Consider the following 18702-nt stretch of genomic DNA (forward strand, 5'->3'; position numbering starts at 1 on the left):
GAAATTCTTCTGTATCCTTCAGTTGCCATTTTAAGTGCAAAACACTTTATATGTGGGTGGATGTCAAGGTAATGCATTCTGCATATGTAGACTCTTTTTTTTTTTTAATGCCTTCAAAAGGCATAAAGGGAATTTGTTCAAAGAAACTAGCTTTAGGAGATAAACAGCACTGGTGGCATTTAATAGCATCCCATTCTCAAGGAAAAGGAGTAAATGACATCTCAGATGCCAATTGTACATTCTCCATAGTGCTCCTCAAGATTTGTGGAGCTCCACAGCAATGGGCTTGGGAGGAAAGTAGGGTAGGATCAGGATTGAGAACACATGGCCATCAACAACAGGGAGGGAAGCACGTGCAAATTTGTTTTGTGTATTTGTTGTTTATCATTTAAGAGGTTCTAGTGAAAATGGAGCAGAAGTAAATGATGACGACAACAATAAATGGTACAACTTGGGATTGGACTCTAGTGCTTTAAACTAGTTCCTGAGTGTACTCCTAATTATTCTTAAATTGCAAACCAGACAAGATGTCCCTGAGATCTCTTAACTCTGCCACTTCTAGGACTGAGTTACCACCCAAAGCCAAAAGATGCTTGTGCCTGGGCACCATGTTGCCCTCTACACAACCCTGAATAGGGAGCAGGGACCCCCAGGGGCAGAACTGCCTTTCCACAAAGCTGAGGGGACAGGCCTGTGTTTGTCACATTCCCATTCAGATGTTTGGCTGCCCCAGGGCTGGTTGTCTTCTCATCTTCCAGTCTGAACCTATGGCGTGTTGTCTTTGATACCAAGCTACGTTTTATTTGGGTAAAAAAGAAAGTAAGAATGTGACTGATAGCATTTAAAGAACTGAAGGGGAAAACACACTTTATGAACTCATTTGAGATGAAACTTTGACCTAATGTCCCCCAAAATGTCATTAAAAAGTATATCTCTCCCTCATTTGCATGGCTTATTTCCCTAGACACAGTTTTGGTATTGGAAATGAATGGTGTTCCCATACAACACATGTGTCTCAATTTGTAATGATATCCTCCTTGCAGCTGGCTTAGTTCTCCAAGTGTTTCTAAAATGTTACTGTCTTAAATTTGAGCCAACCTACAATAACAAATTATCTAGAAGCAAAGTGGCTAAACTGCATTTGGTGAGAGAAGGGGAAACCCTATATTTCATCCTTCCACTCTTGTTTTGGAAATTCGGACTGTAACATGATCTTTTTCTAAAGAAATCTACACACGCACACTTTAAAAATTGTGCAGATTGGGTGTTGTGGGAGCAAGAATGATCAGGTTTAAGTTTCCCTATGAAGTTCTGCATCCCATCAACAAGCCCTTTTGATATTTTAAACCCATATTTAGAGTAATTTCAAGATATTTGGAGCACATGTGGTTAAATGTAAAACTTTGTCATTATGATTTGTTAGATGCTTATACTTTAAATATTTATAAGCCATTTTTAAGTACTTTATCCAAAAGCCTTCTCCCACTAGAATACTATAATTGAGCGGTATCTGAGCATCATTCCAGAGGATGCAGGATGAAGCCACTGTAGCATGCAGGCACGTTCTTGCTTCTCTGGTTCTAATTCAAATGTCATTTTTAGTAGATTCAGCTAATTTTTAAAATGTATAAAAAGTTATAAACAGAGTTGGTTATCTGTGATTAAAAAAAAATTCTCCAGTACACAAAATGTAAAGTGTTCTTTCTAGTTTGAACCACTTTGAGTTTCACTCTTTTTATTTCCTTTTTTTTTTTTTAATACCAGGAATTGAACCCAGGGGCACTTAACCATTGAGTCACATCCCCAGCCTTTTTATTTATTATTTTGAGTCAGGGCCTCAATAAGTTGCTGAGGCTAGCTTTGCACTTGTGATCCTCCTGCTTCAGCCTCCTGAGCCACTATGATTACAAGCATGGGCCATGGTGCCTGGCCTCTGCTTCTTTTTCTTATTCTAAGAGTAATTAGTAAACTGCCCATTAGTATGTCAGATCTCAATCCAGTTCATATCCATATGAACTTAAGTGTCATAGTTCTCCTCCAGATGTCTTAGGGACAATTTATTGGCAGATGGAATGTATTCAGAATACACCTTCAGCTATCTTAGAAAGTAAGGTATGGGAGCTTGTCTTCATTGTAGGTAGCCCATTTGGGCACTTATAGAAAAGAGGAGGGGAAAAATATTTTTCAAACACATAATCTATTTATTCTTTGGAGGTTATAAATCAAACTGATCACAGACCACTTTATGGCTAGCAAAATATAAATTTCTGGTAAGAATGGGGGAAAAGAAGGCTTAAAAGGGCTCATAAACTTTCTTCAACATCTAATAGTTCTTCCCAAACAGCATTTTCATGAGTTAAGTGTAAATGAGTCAGAAACATATAGATTGAATTTCTTTTAAAAATACATGTGGGTTTAAAAATTAAGGCCAAAGTGCTTGGCAAAATAAGGTTTGATTTTAGCCAAATCCCAAATGTTTGAAAAAATAGTTCTAGAATTTGCCAAACCAAAAATATATCCAGGTCCCTCCATTTGTCCCATTTAATATGATGATGACATCATAAACATGGGACTTAATGGCTATTTTCATGTTCCCCAAAGTTTGAGCAACATGAATCTCACATACTAACTGAAAAATTATTTTTAAAAAAATTGGTGGAAAATGTTATGAACTTGCACATGAATACGAGGGCTGCTGGTTCGGGGTTCTAGTCCCAATTCTGACAGTGCTTCTCACTGATCAGCTGGCCCATCACCTTGTTCTCTGTCTTAGCTTTGTGTGTGTGTGTGTGTGTGCACGTGTGCGTGTGTGTGTGCGTGCGTGTGTGTGTTGGGGTGGGTTATGCCCAGAAATATCTTTTAAAATTTTGTTCTACATTTGGATTTTATAAGTTTTTAATTTGTATTTAATTCATATATTACAATCCATAAAGCTTAATAAACTCCTAAAATCCAAACAGAGGGAGGTAGTTCCTTTTGCTCATTTATGGTTCAGAGAGAGTCTTCATTAATTTCTCTAGAGGGTAAAATATAATCCATTTTTCACTAACAGTATCTAACACTGACTTTTTTCATATCATTGTTATTAAAACGTGGGGTGGGGAGTGGGAGGAGAAAGAATTTTTTAAAAAGGAGAAAAAAGGATGGGGGAGATGTGGCACATGTCCCTGACTTATTTAGAAACTAAGAGATAAAAAACAACCAATGTCACTTTTAGAAGCAACACCCAGAACCTGCAAACTGACCTGATACTGCAGACAGTAGGCTTCATGCAGGGTCCAGTTCACTCTTTGTAACCAAGTGCCTAGCACAAAGACAGGCAGATGGGCACACAAGTATTTGTTGAGCAAATGAATGAGAAGAGTCTTGGTTGAGAGACAGCTAATGGAGCTAACCTTGATGGTGTTTCCTTAAAGCAGATGAGTTCAGTTGGGTTCTCAACATGAGGAGGGGCATGGGCTGGGGGTCCACAATGCAGGAATGAGGGATGCAGCTGAATGTCAAAAGACACACAGGTGCAGCAAAGCAGGCTGTGTTAGGATGACCTTACAGTAGCAGTAGGCTGAAGCCGGAGCACTTGACCACAGAGGGTGGGGAGCATGAGGCTGGTGGAAAGCAAGGTGGGGCGACTACAGGTGAAGACATTGGTCCTGGATGCCTTCAGGCAACATCACTGAGACCTTGAGCAGAAGAGTGAAAGAATGAAATCTGTTTGTGGGAAATTGCTTTAGCAGCTGTTCATGGACTGAAAGAAAGTGAGAAAAGACTGGCATCACTGAAGCTATGCATCACATGCTGATGACAGGCTAATTACCAGCGGTGGGTTATCATTGTGGAATGTTATCGCAGAGGGGTATCAGCTGTCACATCTAAATTTTAAGTATGTAAAGCCATTGTAGCAGGACAATGGGAATAACTTCTTTGTCCCAGAATGGGCCTAAGACTTCACAGCTCACAGTGGAAGGAAACCCTACAACAAAAGACCATTTCCAAGTCCAACGACTTGGGGATGCTGGAGGCAGGTTGTCATGGAAACTGCCTCCCTTCTGCCCAGCCAGCAGCTCTGAGGGGAGGCCAGTGGGCAAGGGTGCAGTGTGGGACGTTGCCTTGTGACCTTGTCTTGTTTGGGGGAACTAAGAATGTCCGGGATTGAGCAGAGGTTGGGGGCAGCTCTTAAAGCAAAAGAGTTCCTGATGGGGATCACATAGATGTGGCAGTGACCACAGTGACATGCCTAGCTCCCAGTCCTTGGACTGATGAGCCCCAGGGGGGCCTAGGTGGCTCATTATGAGGATACATCTACAGAGATTTTCTCAGAGTTAAGACAGGTCCTCCCAGGGTCCGCAGCTACTTTTAAGGGGTTTTGGCAACTTCCTGAAGATGTCCTCTTCTCTCATTTCCAGATCTATAGACTGGAAGCTTCCACATGCAGTGACAATGGGCTCCTAGTAGAGAAGGGTGTCGGCAGTGTGGTTTAGTGGAAAAGAACTGCCCTGGAGTTGAGCTGGCTTGGGTTCAAATCCCAGTGGAGCCATTTACTAGGTGAGGCAGGAAGTGACTTAAACTCTCTGAGCCTCAGTATATGTGTCATGAGTAATGACAAGATTGCTGTGAGGGACAGGGTAAGGGAACATGTGAGGTGTGGCTCATCGTGGATGCCCTAGGTATGGCACTTACTGTCCTGTTGGAAAGGCTTCATCTCCTGGGGGAAGAGCTCAGGGCTGGAGTGAGACCTGCCTGGAAAAGAAAGCCGGCTGTGTCCCTTACTGTCTGGGAGGATTTGGGCACATTTTTATAGCTCCCTGGGCCTGCATTGTTTCATTAAATAATTTTAAGAGCTTATATTCATTAAGTATGTTCTATATGTTCTACACATAGGCAATGTTCCAAATGCTGCATACCAACAACCATGCCAGGGGAGACTATTTTTAAACCCACTTTAGAAGAGACCAAGGCACATAGAAGTGAGAGATTTTTACCCAGTCATGTGGCCAGTAAATGGCAGTACTGGGATTTGACTGACTCTGGAGTTCATATGCAAAAGCACTAGGCATATCTTACGTATGAAAAATGAAGATGATAACCTCTACTTCAAAGAATCATCAGCTCCAGCATAAATAACCTAAGTTAAAATGCCCGGGAGCTACCTCGCTCATAGGAGATGCTTATTCTAAGAATTGTCCTGGTGCAGCCCAGGACTTCTTGCCTTGGATTGTAATGGAAAAGAATCAAACACTTCCATGTTGTCAAGTGCAGACGCGAGGGAAACCATTCCAGAAATTCTCATAAAATCTCTCATTTCACTTTTTCAAGTATGAGCTGGGACAAAAAGAGCAATCGCTCAAGGTCGCAGAGTGGCACAGCCAGGATTAGAACCTGAATCCTCATCTGCTTTTCCTTCCAGTGGGACACAGGATCCGACCGAAGCTGCTTGAGTTACACGACCTGTGCCAAGGACCAGAGTCATATTTTGCCACCCACTGCATGACTTCCTCACATCAGGCAGCTGATTTCAGAGGGGAAATAGACACACCTGCACATCTGGGCTCGAGGGGCTGAAAGTCAGCAGAAAATCAACTATTAACCATCCCCACTCCATCCCCTTTGCTGTTAAGAGGAAAATTCAGTATTCTTGTTGTTACTTTTTACAGGTTTTCTTTTGTTTTGCTAATATGAAGCGCTCTCTCTCTCTCTCTCTCTCTCTCTCTCTCTCTCTCTCTCTCTCAATGGGCTGCTTGTGAAGTATAAATAAAGTAAAGACTGCTTTTCCAAACCTAATCTAAAATCTTAAAATCTGCTATTGATCCACAGGCCATAGATAGCTACTTGCCATGTGAAGCTGCTTTTTTGTCACCTAAAATGCCTGTGTTCAGATAGTAGAGAGATAACAAGTTAAACCTTCATAATAACATAATAAACTATTTTGTTTTTGTCCAAGTCAGAAATTTGGAAGGAAACAGTCTTGAGGGAGAGTTGAGTGGTAGAAATCAGAGGAGGAATATGACCCTGACCTTTTCACTGACACTTTGGACAAGTCACTTAATTCATCTAGGACTTAGCATCTCTAACAGGGAAGCAGTGACACCAGCTCCTGTAGTCACAGTCACAGAGGGGGAGAGAGGAGGAAAGCAGCAGGCCAGGGACCTGCTGAGTCACAGAACCCTATCTCTTGCTCATCAGCTAGTTTGTGTATTGAATGGGACTTGAATTAAAATGCATTTTTTTTTTTCCTAATCAAAGAACTTTGCTCAGAGTTCTTGTTTGCAAAGCAAGGGAGCTAGATTGTGTAGGGCCACTTATACCTCTGACATTGTGAACTCCAACCACTGTGGTGATTAAAAAGGGGAGAGATGGACTGGGGGTAGCACTTCCTGAGTGGGGGAGCCTGGACTTTGGGGTCCTGCAATCACCCTTTCTACATAGTGACCTTGAGCAAGTAAACTCCTTAACCTTCCTGGCAAAGTGTGTCATCTGTAAAATGGACACAATAAATACTTCAGGAGCATTATTATTTGTGTGAAATAAGTGTATAAGAAAAATGAATATAAAAAGAGACCTTATTTTCCAGTGAAATTAGCACATAAAAATACCTAGTCCAGTATTTGACAGAAAGAGATGCTCAAAAGAAAATTGATACCTTTCTTTGAAGATCCTGAAGCTTCCCAAATCATAGGAAGAAGTCCTTAGTCCTGAAAGTCAGGGGCATAAGGCTCTGGGCTCTTTTTTCAAAATTTCCTGCAGAACATTATATCATGTAAGTCTTCTTTGTGTGTGTGGTGGCGGGCAGGGTATGGACATAGTCACCTGCTCCAGTATGTTTGTAAAAAGTAAAAATTAAAAACTTATATTGTTAGTCACAAATCCCTCAGTGCTTTTAGCAAAGGGCCAGAGACTGGGTCATTTGGTTGGCTTCAACTCCCAGAATGGAGTTGAGGTAAAAAGGATCAGAGCCCAGCCTGAGAATAAAACAGGTGAGTGCATAAGAGTGGGGCCCAGGTTTGTTGTCCCTCAGAAACTTGCAGAGTTCAGCAAGAAAAAGCAATGACCACTTGTAGGGACAAACAGACTTCTCTCTCCATTTAAATTATAGAACCTGCAAAGAAGAATGAAATTTTCCTTTCTAAACCAAATAAAAATGGGGTTTTCCCAGGAATGAGTCTTAAATGTTTCTGACTTTTATTGAATAAAGTAAGAGAAATAAAGGAGCAAATCATTTAAAAAATTTAAAACCTTATTTTTAAGACCTTATATGTGGTCTTAAATGTACTTTGAGCTTTTGATTTTAAAAGGCACAGGGTGCCTGGGATTCAGACCACAGCCCAGCACTGAGCTAAGTTGAAGTCCAACCGTGGCCACCACATGCTCTCCTTACCCTGGGTCATTCCCTGTCACAATCCTTCAAAAGAAAGGCTATTTTCGAATTTTTAAAATCAATTAATGAGCTATAAGAAAAGAGATACCATCTGCTTCAAAAATAAAGTTTCCATTCTGGTAAAAACCATTTCAAACTCTTCATGAAGCCATAGTCAACAGGGGAGGAAGGAAACTACCTTTCAGCAAAACCTTGCCAAGCCATAGTAGCTCTTCTGGGATGGGCTCAGTGTGGGGACCACTATCTGGCATCACACTCAGAGTTTATCAGCGGGTGCAGGCGGCTCTGTTCATTGACCACAGGGCACTACCCTGTGAGTGCCCCAGAATAGCTGCAGCTACCTGAGAGCAGTCCAGTCCTCAGGGACTCGTTATTGTCCCAGATAAACAGCGTTGCCGCGGCCAGCACGTAATGGCTGTATTTAACTGTGATAAGTGATGGTCAGCAGTGCCCAAGTGAGTGGCTGTCTGCTAGGGCCTGGGTAATCGGACAAAGGCAAGCAGGCTTGGCAGCAGGCATTTCTTACACATTGGTGAGCTGGGGCCACAGGGTTGAAGACTCCTGGGGATGAATATGGGAGAACTTGCCTTTTAACTGAGTAAGACAGGACAAATGTATGACAAGGGTATTTAAGGAAGGAAGTAAGAGTGAGAGCTTGAAAAATGAGTTAGATTAATAGAGGCAGGCTTCCGGGTTGTGGTGGAATCTCATGCCACAGAAAGGCTGGCTTGGAAATGTTGGATTGTAGAATGAGACAGACATTTTTCTCTGGATACACATTTACTTTGGGGACTGGCTTCCTGGAAACTGTGAAATGCAACAACATAAGTCTCAAGTTATAAAGGTCAAAGGTGTACAGGGGAGAATGTCCATATTTTGACAGTATTAACATGGAAAAAACCCTATAGTTTTCAGAGCCATTTTTGATCTTTATAGTTCTCTGGAAATTTCTGTGTGATAAAGGAGGATGAGTAACTAAATCACATTCTTAGCAATGCTTCCCTCATGAAATGGGAAATTGACTTTCCAGGTGGACAGAGAATTACTCAGCACTCTCATTGTGCACTTATGATTCCGAGAGAGGATGTTTCATTCTTCTAGCCAAAGGCGACAGGCAGACCTGGCATTCTGAAGATAACTGGCCATCTGTACCCAATCGAGACCATACATGGTGGTATCAGCCTTCATACGTGGTGCATACGTGGTGCTAGAGATGAGCCTGTTTGTATGTGGTTGTGTGTGTGTGGAATCCCTATATAACAGGGCCAAGTTATCCTGCCTTCAGACAAAAACCCTAATTCAGGGGGAAATCCAGATGTGAGGTAGAAGCATGGTCACATTCCCAGAACCCCTTGCATTCAAAGGCATTTCAAAAATCTCTACCAGAGATGTGTGTGTGTGTATGTGTGTGTGTGTGTGTGTGTACATGTGTACCTGTGTGCCTGTGCACACACAGAGGAATGTTTACATCTGTGACATTAGGGCAAAAGAGACTAAAATTTTGGACTTAAAGATCCACAAAATTTGTAGGCTTCCTTACATACTAGCAATAGGTTAATTTCTAGCTTCTCAAGTTTTAATACTATATATTTGATACCAACTTTTTTCTAAAGATCCCACAATTACAGCATGTAAGAGATGGAAGATATAAAGTGTCACCCAGGCCCCAGTGTCACAGAGGAAGGAGTCAAGGCTTAGGGATAGGGAGAAGTGGGAAAGGAACAGGCCCAAGGCCACCCAGCAAATGAGGACAATGCTGGACTATCATTTGGGTCTCTGTCTCCCTTATTGTTGTAATTTCCCCTTTTGCACAGATGAAGAAACTTAGAGAGGACTGATTGATTTTCCACTGGATCCCTGCGTGTGGCAAGGACTCCAGGCTCCGACCACTTTTTAAAAATCTGAGCTTGCTCCCTCCCATCTCTGTTGGGTTCCCTACCTTGCTGGCCAGTACCAATAAATAGAGGAGAGTGAAGCCCACACTTGGTTCTTAATTGTTTGTCAGTGATTCCAGAGCTCTATTTGCCCAATGAGGCGGGCAGAGCTGGAGCCAGACCCAGAGCCACGGAGAATGACTTCAGGACCACCCCCTCCTCAAATGTTACCAGCAGAAAGGGGCTTGTACTGCCACCAACTGGTCTCTGGGGGTGTCCCAGGCATGCAAGAATGAGGTGAGAGGGAATGTAAGGCAGAAATGGTCCACTTTGCTCTTCTCTTCAAATCAGCTTGGTATAAGGAGGTTTCAGAGCTGAGCTGCAAAAAATAGAGCGCAGTGCAGCTGCACCCTTTAGAACTTTGCGGGAAAACACATATTATTTACCAGACAATAATAGATACCAGAGAATAATAATGATTATTATAGTGTTTGGGATGGCAAACGCTGTAGTTAAGGTTCCAGAATGGCTCTCATTATAATCCCGTTTTTCCCACTCTCTTATGAAAGCCTGAAAATTTTCTCCTAGTATGCTGGGCATGTTTGGTCTTTGTCCAAAGGTGATTTGAATACAAAGAAACTTAGTTGAGAGATATTCCTTTTTTTTTTTCTTTTTTTTTTTTTTGTGGTGATTACATTAAAGAAAAAGCTACATCATTGAAAAAGCAGTTGCAGCATTCCTGAGTAAGCAATTAAAAATGGTGGTGTTTCCCAGTCACTGGAGGAAATATTCAACACTTCTTTTTCTCTTTTCCTTTTTAAGGAATTCAGAGGTTCCCTCAGATTCCAAGATTCAGTCACTTTTGGTCCCAGGCCCAGAGGTGGAGATAGTTTTCCTCCTTCCACAGCAACTTCCAGGCTGCTCAATAAATGCAAAAGAACTGTCCCCAGATGAAGTTATCCCTGTGTTTTTGGACCCACTTGTCATTTCCACAGCTCTTTCCCAATATTTTGTGGCCTCCCCTTTAGTTCTTTTCTTTTTAGGTACCAGGGATTGAACAGAGGGGCACTTAACCACTGAGCCACACCCTCAGCCCTTTTTTGTATTTTACTTAGAGACAGTGGCTTGCTAAGTTGCTCGGTTTTGCTGAGGCTGGCTTTGATCTCTTGATCCTCCTGCCTCAGCCTCCTGAGTAGCTGGAATTACAGTCATGTGCTACCATGTCCAGCTTGATAGTGGTTCTTGATGGCTTGTGTGGTGGGGGACACTAGGGATTGAAACCAGGAGCATTCTGCCTTATGATCCATATGAGCTACATCCCCAGCCCTTTTTTTAGACTTTATTTTGAGACAGGTTCTCACTAAGTTGCTAAGGCTGACTTTGAACATGCGATCCCCCTGCCTCAGCCTCCTATAGCTGGAATTATAGACATGGGCTACTCTGCCCTGCAATCTGTTTTGTTTTTATATTCCTCCTCTCCATTGTGTCTAATTCTCAAAAGAAAAAGAAAGCGGGTGTTAGGGGGTGGGTAATGTGAGCTTTTTATTCAGAGATAAATATCCCCATTTCCAAATCTGACCATGCCAAATGAAAAGGTTTCCATGGCCTTGTAATTCCACCCCCATTGCATATTTGTGGTGTTTTGCATTTTCACTTTGGTTATTTAATATACATATTAAATGCTCACAGATCTGATGATTTAATGTGATTTGGGGAACCCAGGCATTTCCTGTCGTGCACATTGAGTTTTTCAAACCTTGTTTTTGGCTGATGATTATTATCATTGCCATTAACACCAGGATTTGGATAGCAGGGTTCAAAGCACAAGCTTCTACTTAGTTCTCCCAGTGGACATTTGACCTCCTCACTCTAGTGCTCAATTCATGTTGCAAGCACCCTGAGCAAGTTTTCAGGTTTCTCTGTGGCTGCCATAAAACGAGGAAATTTTTGTATGTTATGTCTGGGGTCCTTTCAAGTACTAAATTCAACACCTCTCTGAAATTATCTGTTCATTGTTCTGAGAATAATCTCAATAGTTGTAAAGATATTTACAAGTCCTCTGTCACCACGGCACATTAACCAACTTTTGCCCTTTTATATTTCTGATGTCCCCATTTATTAAGAGGAAGAGAACTGCTTGACTCTCATTCATTTGGCACAAAGGCATTAGGCCAGACTCTTGAACCTGGGCAGAGTACAGGCGTGCCTGAGAGAGCCCCAGCCCTGGACCTCAGGGACTTCATAGTTCCCTGGGCAGACATGTAAGTGGCTGCTTCCTGAAAGTGACTGAATGTCCTCAGTAGGCTGTCTTTTGGACCAAGGGACTGAAAGCAAATGAAATAAACCAGTGGAGATGAAGAGGCAGAGTCTCATGTCTGTGGTAAATGTGGGGATGGAACCTGGTGAAAAATCGCATTTAGAGTCCCTGCACTAGGATCTCAAGTCCCAAGGCCCCCGGTTGGTGGTTTATTGTCTTCCAGTCGTTTGTTCCTTTTTATTTTGGATCTGAAGGAATGTGAACACCTCACCTTTGACAGGCAATACCCTCAAAGAGAGAGGGGCAACCATCTCTCCCATCTCAGTTGCCTCTGTAGGAAACTCCTGATGAGAAGTCCATGTGTTCATGGTAACGTCATTGGCTAAAGAGCGAATCTCTGGGCCTTCCTTCTGCAAACTCCAGAGCTGACCCATTGAGTACAAGGGCGAGGTCTGGAGCTCCAGGGTTCCCTAGTGACCTTGCCTCGATTTGGAATGACCTTGGATGACTCCAAAGACCTTCTGTGGGTTAAGCATACAGTCACCGGGAGGGTAAAAGTGGCTGGGTTGCAAAGGATGCTGCGGTCTTCGGGTGAGGGCGTGGTGCGCGGTGCTCATTATGGTCTTCCAAAAAGGGCTCGAGTTTCATTTCCTCACACAAAGCTGGCAGGGCTGACCCTGAGCAGACCATGAATGAGACTCATGCCGAAATCACGCTGTGCCTTCGTTTTGGGGGCTCATCCTAGGTCTTAACTGGCGGCGGCTGCAGAGCGTGCTGCTTCCTGACTCATGCCTGGGTTCTCCCCAGCTGGGCAGGGTGGGTAGGTGGGGATTTGGTCCAGTGCATTCTGATGGCCCCCTCTCCTCTTTTCCCAGGAACGATCACTCCCAGGGTACCTTGCATGGAGAGAGGGCGCGGAGCAAACCATGTCATGCCATCCAATGACACCAGCTGGTCAGCTCACCACCCCCTCTGGCTAAAACTCAAGCAAATAAAGCCGCTTCCTGTCATTAAGCATCTCGGAGGAAGCAGCCCTCCCTCGGTGGCCTCTAGCCCAGAGAAGCCAGCACGTCTTGGACCCACCAAGCGGGCCCAGCCTTCCTGCTGCCACCATCTCTGCTTTTCCCCAGAGGAACTTAGGGATTTCGCCCCTGGTTTTAAAAAACAAAACAAAACACCAACAAGCCACAAGGACCAATGTAGGTATTCTCCCTGCCCCATCTTCAAGGCTCAGCGGCGGAGGCTGGAAGATGATACGGATTGGAAAACAAAACAAAAAAAAATCTTTTTTAAATCTTTTTAAAAACTGCTGTGGTTTTGCTGCTACACTAAGAATTGTGATTTGCATTGTATGGTTTTGGACCTATACTGTTCACGTTTTGATGGCGGAGAGGGATGGCACTGGAGTCCCGAAGCTTCAGAGTCATCTCTGTCCGGCCCAGGATGCACTTTTAATGAAGAGTTAGAATATTTTATTGGCTAATATACTTTTCTTGTTATTTTTACAAAGGCCACCTTTATCCTTTTTGATGCCATATTTTCAGTGTTACACTTTTATGGCTTTTAATTTTCGATTTGACAGATGTAAGAAGCAGCATGGATAGTTTATACTGTGGTTTTTCAGAGACTGAATGCCAAGAGAACTCGGTAAATGTTTATTCTTCTCAGCTTTCTCTTGAAATTCCCCTAAATAGCGCCCCATTTGGGAACAGAGCAAGAGTGTTGAACTGAAGACCAAAATGCCCTCAAGGTGTAAAATAATCCGAGGGGGGAATATTTGCTGGGCGTCACGAAAGACTCGGATGAAATTTCAACCCTGATGGTTTTTGGTGATCCAGGAAGTCAGTGAGACAATCTCCCTATACGCAGAGCCCTTTCATGATAATTAGAATGGCATGGACGAACCAATGAAAACAAGAGGGAAAGTGAGAAAGATCGCCCATGATTCTGTTTCACTGTTTGCTTTCTCCTGTCACGGTTAAGAGAAACGTGCAATGGGATCCTCAGTCCGTGGGTGGAGGATAACAGGGTAGATTTACTTGTGTGCACTTGTACAGTTGTAGCTGCGAGTCCAGAAGTCCTCTAGAGCATGTGTACTGGCACTGAGTCGGTGAGACAGTCGTGGAGTACCCCATTCTGATGAGTACAGAAAAAAAAAAAAAGAAAAAATTAAGGAAAAAAAATCAAAAAAAGAAGAAAACTAAAAAAAAAAAAAAAATCAAATCACCTTGTGATTCAGTGTATCTGTTTACTAACTCCAATAAAAGCAATTGTTCCCTCTGGAGGGGTCTGGGTGCCCCGCCCCACCAGGCCGCTGAGCTGCAGTAGGAGGGTGGTGGGTTACCGGTAGACAAGGCCGGGCTGGCTCACCTGGCCGTGCGGCACCCCAGGCCACGGATGCGGTGTACATACTGTATTTCTATATTCTCCTTTGTACAGTCACTTAACAAGTCAAGCTACTGTTTTACAGGTGCTCCTTATTTATTAGAGCCGTGAGAGCTTGGGGGACACACCTGGCGAGCGAGCTCGCTTTTTAAAAATGAAATTTGGGGAGCAGGGGAAGGGAGGCGGGAGGGAGGGAAAGCTCGCAAGCCCGGGGAGAGATTTATAAAAGTGAACAAAAGAAAAACTTCCAGCAACAAATTAAACCAACCAACCCCAACACCAAACCCACCCATGCAGGAAGCAACAGCCCTCATTCTGGGTGCTCATTTTCCTGCTGGGCCTACAACATTCTCCTCTCTCCCTGATGGGTGTCAGATTCATCAAACAAAAATAAATCTCTAAGAAAAAAAAAATGCACTTACATGTGCTTATTTGGTTTTTCTCATTATTATGACTATTGTTGTTATTTTCCTTGTTACAGAAAGTGATTATTTTTCTCCCGCTGGGAGACATTTTTTTTCAATTAAAACTAGTAAGTTTAAAAGATGGTGAGATACAGGGAGGCACTGGTCCTCCCTGAGCTGCTGCTATTATGCAGACCGAGGCCTCTAATTGATGTAAATCTGGTCTAATCCTTTGGTTCTACAGGTGAAGAAAATTGAAGGTTAGAAAAACAAATAAACTTGTCCAGAGCCCCGCACTTGATTAATGTAATTTTCAAAACCCAAATTAAAATGATTAGAATTTTAAAATCATTAAAATTTTAGACACCATCATGGGGTTCCTCTGAGTGACCATCTTGTGGATTTGGGAGTCCTGAGAGAATCTTGCGGGTTTCCTGGTATGTTACAAGGGTGATTTCATCCAAGCTGAGCCCCACGGAGGCAGGCCCAGCCAGGATGTGGCAGGGGCCGAAACCCCACTGTAGCTGTCTGGTGCAAAGTCCCTGACAGCATTGTTCATCAGGACTTGGCCACTGAGACGGCCATCCAGGATATTGATTTTGCTTTTGTCTCTAGTCCAAGATTGTCGAGCAAACATTTTGACCCTTCTGAAAACAAAAGGTACCTTTGTTCCAACAAGAAAAGACTCTGTGGCATCTCATTAGCCATCAGAACTCTTTTCCTCCTCCCCTTCCTTGTCCTAATCCTGGTGCTCTCTCTTGAGCTATCAAAACCAAGAGAAATGGGACAGTTATGGGAACAATAACCAGTATGTGTTGAGCACGGAAGTGTGGCCTCATTATTCCTCATAGTAACCCTGTAAAGAAGGGCCTCTTATTTTCTATTATATGTTAAAAAACAAAACAAAACAAACAAACAAAAAAAAAAAAACCAGAGTTTAGTGGGTTTAGTAACCACCCAAGGTCACATAGCTGGTGAGTTGCAAACCCAGGAGGTTCAGGATCTGAACCCAGGCCCTACCTCTGATCTGAAGCAAGCGTTGACATCCTCACGAACACTTTGCCTTCCTGCAAACTTGTGGCAGTGATTCAACCTTCTTTAAAGTGGCCCTCGTTTTTCTAAGCCAGAGGGGTGTGCGGTGATGGATATTGTGCGTTGGACCTACTGTGTGTGTGGCAGCATTGAGGGCACCGTTTTCTGAGGAATGAATCAGGCCATGTTTTCCTCAGCAGTGTCAGACCCCCACAGAACACAAGGCCCATGCCTACTGCTGAGGGGAGACCAGAGAAGAGTAAAGCCATGGTCCCTGCCCCACTGACACATGCTAAATGGGAAGATGGGTGGTAGACAAGGTCTGGGTATTTTCCAGGGTTTATATAATCACACATCTGGAGCCTGGTTTTAGTTTTGCAGAGCCACCCTCCCCTTGCAGGTGACTTGCACACACTGGGCCTTTGGCCAGCTACCTCTCTACCCCCAACTGCTCCCATCCCAGCCTCTTCTATATGCCACCTGACTGAATTAGGAACTGATTCCCAAAGGCCCTGCTCTCTCCCTGTCCTGGGTCCTTGCCCAATGAGCTGCCTCTGCCTCAGATGTCTTTTCTTTGTCCCCTGGACAATTCCCACAGCCAGACCCCTCAGGAGAGGCCTTCCTGCCTCCCTCCAAGCCACCCTCCCTCAGATCCCTGTGGATCACACTGCTTATTCAGTCCCTGCCCTTTACTGGTCTGCAGAGTCCTTGAGGAGGATCGTGCGTTATTTGCCTCCTATCTGCTAGGTACAGCATATGGGAAGTCCTCATTATTCTTATTTTAAAAATTAATAAGCCTCCCCCTTCAAGGCTCAGTTCACACGCCAACTCTCCATGGAACCAAGCCTGATTCCCTGGAGTGCAATTAATGGCTTCTCCCTTGGGCTCTGTACCTCCAGTTTAAATTGGCTGAGGCCACTTTTGGCCCTATACTGAATCTTCGTATGTCATCAGGCTCCTCAGAGATAGGCACTGTGGCCCTCCTAAATTTACATCCTCGAAGAGCTGTTCAGCCCCCTTAGAACTGAAAATGCCGGTGGCCTGCAGCACTATGATCCTCTGGCCTCACACTAGAAAAGGCCAGTAAACCCCTGAAAACCATCATCCCGTGCAGTCAAGACACACTAGAGCTTCATTTTGTGTTTTTGTGTTTCTGGTGGTCAAAGGAGGGAGGTGCCTTTGCAAAGGGGCCCCCAGACTCAATGCCCTTGTGTTTCTGTGCTCAACACTGAATCCAGGTCACAGAAGTATTACACGTTTTATCCAGAAGAGTCTTGGAGATGAGATCATTCCTTGACCCTTGGACACATTTCTAGAAGGCAAGTTAGCCTAAAATACCCAAATGTGCCTCTTAATTTGTCTTCTTGACTTATGGATGGATGAACTATTGCTACCGAGTGGGCAGGGGTGGGGTAGATTCTTCCGGTGAAGGAGGACTTCACAGAGGAAATTGCTCATCTGTGAAGGGATTGCTTTGTGTAGGGCCCCATGCTAAGGGCTTTACTCACATCCATTTATTTAACTCCCACCACACCCTGTGTGGAAAACATTAGTATCACCATCATCAACATCACCACCACCACCACCACCACTACCACCACCAATCATAACCATCATCATCGCCATCACCATCACCATCATCATCATCCCCATTTGATTGCCAAATACACAGTCAAGAAGATGGAGGGGTTTTCTGTCCAAGGCACAAATAATAAAAGGCAGAACCCAGCAGTGGGCTTCAGGGCTGAGCTGTCCCATTAGGGCCTGAGACACTTGGAAGTCGTGACTTAAAAGTAGAGTTCTGATCACTTACATGGTGCCTAAACTATGAGGTTGAGATATCTTATATTATACCTTATACTGTATTTGGAGAGAAAAGAAAACATGACCGCTACTCTCATGACACCTGGTTTTGGACAAACCAAAAATATGATTGTTTCCATATCTACAGGTAATATCTGAAGGATGTGGGCAGCTCTGCCGGCAGCTCAGAGAAAGGAAGAGGGCTGGCACTTTGACACCCATGTCCCATTTCTTGAAGCAGAAAGAGTGGGGCACATGGGGCAGGGACTTTTTTCCATTTTCTATTGTCCGGACTGTTTAAACTTCAAACTGGGCTTTCTCCCATGGCCTCATCTAGTAGGCAAAGGGATGTGAACAAGAACAGCATGGAGTTACTGGGGCCACACAGGCTGTGCCACTTTGCCCAGGGTATAGGGGACTAAATCCAAGCCCTACTGTTAATTTTTGGATGTGTCCGGGACTCCTGACTGGACAGAAGTCAGTCATTCACCCAGATTCACTCTCAGGCAGTTCTCCAACCCACGCACTACAGGCAGTGTGGTCCTCATTTCTGGATAAGGAAAACAGAGCCAAGGAAGGTGAAGCGATGTGTTTAAGCCTTTCAAATAGGAAAGTAGAACCAAGATCTGAACCCTCTTACCCCAAGCATGGTGCCCTTCTGATGGCTGCAGAATCACCTGCTCATAACTCTGCTCATAACTCAGTTTGAATCTGAATCAGTTGATGGGACACATGTCTGATACCATCACTCCAGCCTGATTCTACAACTCTGGCAATTGACGAGGCTGTCCTTCCTCATGTTTTCCTCACATGCATGTTTGGGCCCAACCATCTGCAATGAACCCCTACAAGAAGGAGTAGACACCACTATGGATTTTAAGGAACATTTATCCAAAACTTACCAAATGCCATTTAGTTGCATTTTTACATTTATGCATTACAACAACCCTGTAGTTCAGTACTATCATCCCCATTTCACAGAGGAAGAAACTGAACTCACAGAGGCTAACTGCTAGAGCCCTGAACTGCATTCAGGCAGATGGATAAGAGCCCATTGGTCACCAGCATGCTTGATTAGAGACTTCCTCCTGTGGAGATGGATGCCTACATACATAAATTAAAAAAAAAAAAATTTATGTGTGGCTAAATCTTACACCAGTCACTTTCACATATGTCATCTCAATCTTTGAGAGTGACCGGAACATCGGCCCTGGTAGTGACATGGGGGAGCCACAAAAGTGATTTCTATCCTCTGAATCACAGCCAAAGTCATTTACTAGTATCTTCTTTACTTAACCAGTCTCCAACAAATTCCCGTTCTGAGGAAGCACTTTTCTGTGTAAATGTCAACAGCTTCATAATCTAGAGCTTTGCTGTACTTGTTTCCACTCCTCTGATTTCCTGTGCTCAGCCTGGGAGTTGCTAAGGCAGGGCCCAGGCTAATTCATCTCTGTGTTCCCAGGACCTGTGAGTAGTAGGCATCAACGTAGGTAGCCAAGTAGTTCTATATGCAGGCCCCTGGCCACTCTGCGTATCATCCACAGTTGGAACAGTATCTAGTTGGTTCCTGAATCT

The 18702-nt window shown here is 43.8% G+C and overlaps 1 protein-coding gene across 4 annotated transcripts in view; it reads left to right on the forward strand.

Annotated features, from left to right (window-relative positions):
- The window catches only part of LOC107154244 (sine oculis binding protein homolog), a 157595-nt gene extending 143866 nt beyond the window's left edge, over positions 1-13729 (forward strand). For 3 of the 4 annotated variants that reach the window (XM_015499861.2, XM_048784037.1, XM_048784086.1), the window contains one exon: positions 12379-13729. The gene's annotated coding sequence lies outside the window, so the exon portion shown is untranslated. Of the gene's footprint in view, positions 1-5404; positions 7119-12378 lie in introns of those variants that run through there. The other variant, XM_048783988.1, reaches the window with a different exon arrangement.
- The last annotated feature ends 4973 nt before the right edge of the window (positions 13730-18702 follow it).

The sequence above is a fragment of the Marmota marmota genome, unplaced genomic scaffold, assembly GCF_001458135.2.
Source record: "Marmota marmota marmota unplaced genomic scaffold, marMar, whole genome shotgun sequence".
NCBI lineage: Eukaryota > Metazoa > Chordata > Mammalia > Rodentia > Sciuridae > Marmota > Marmota marmota.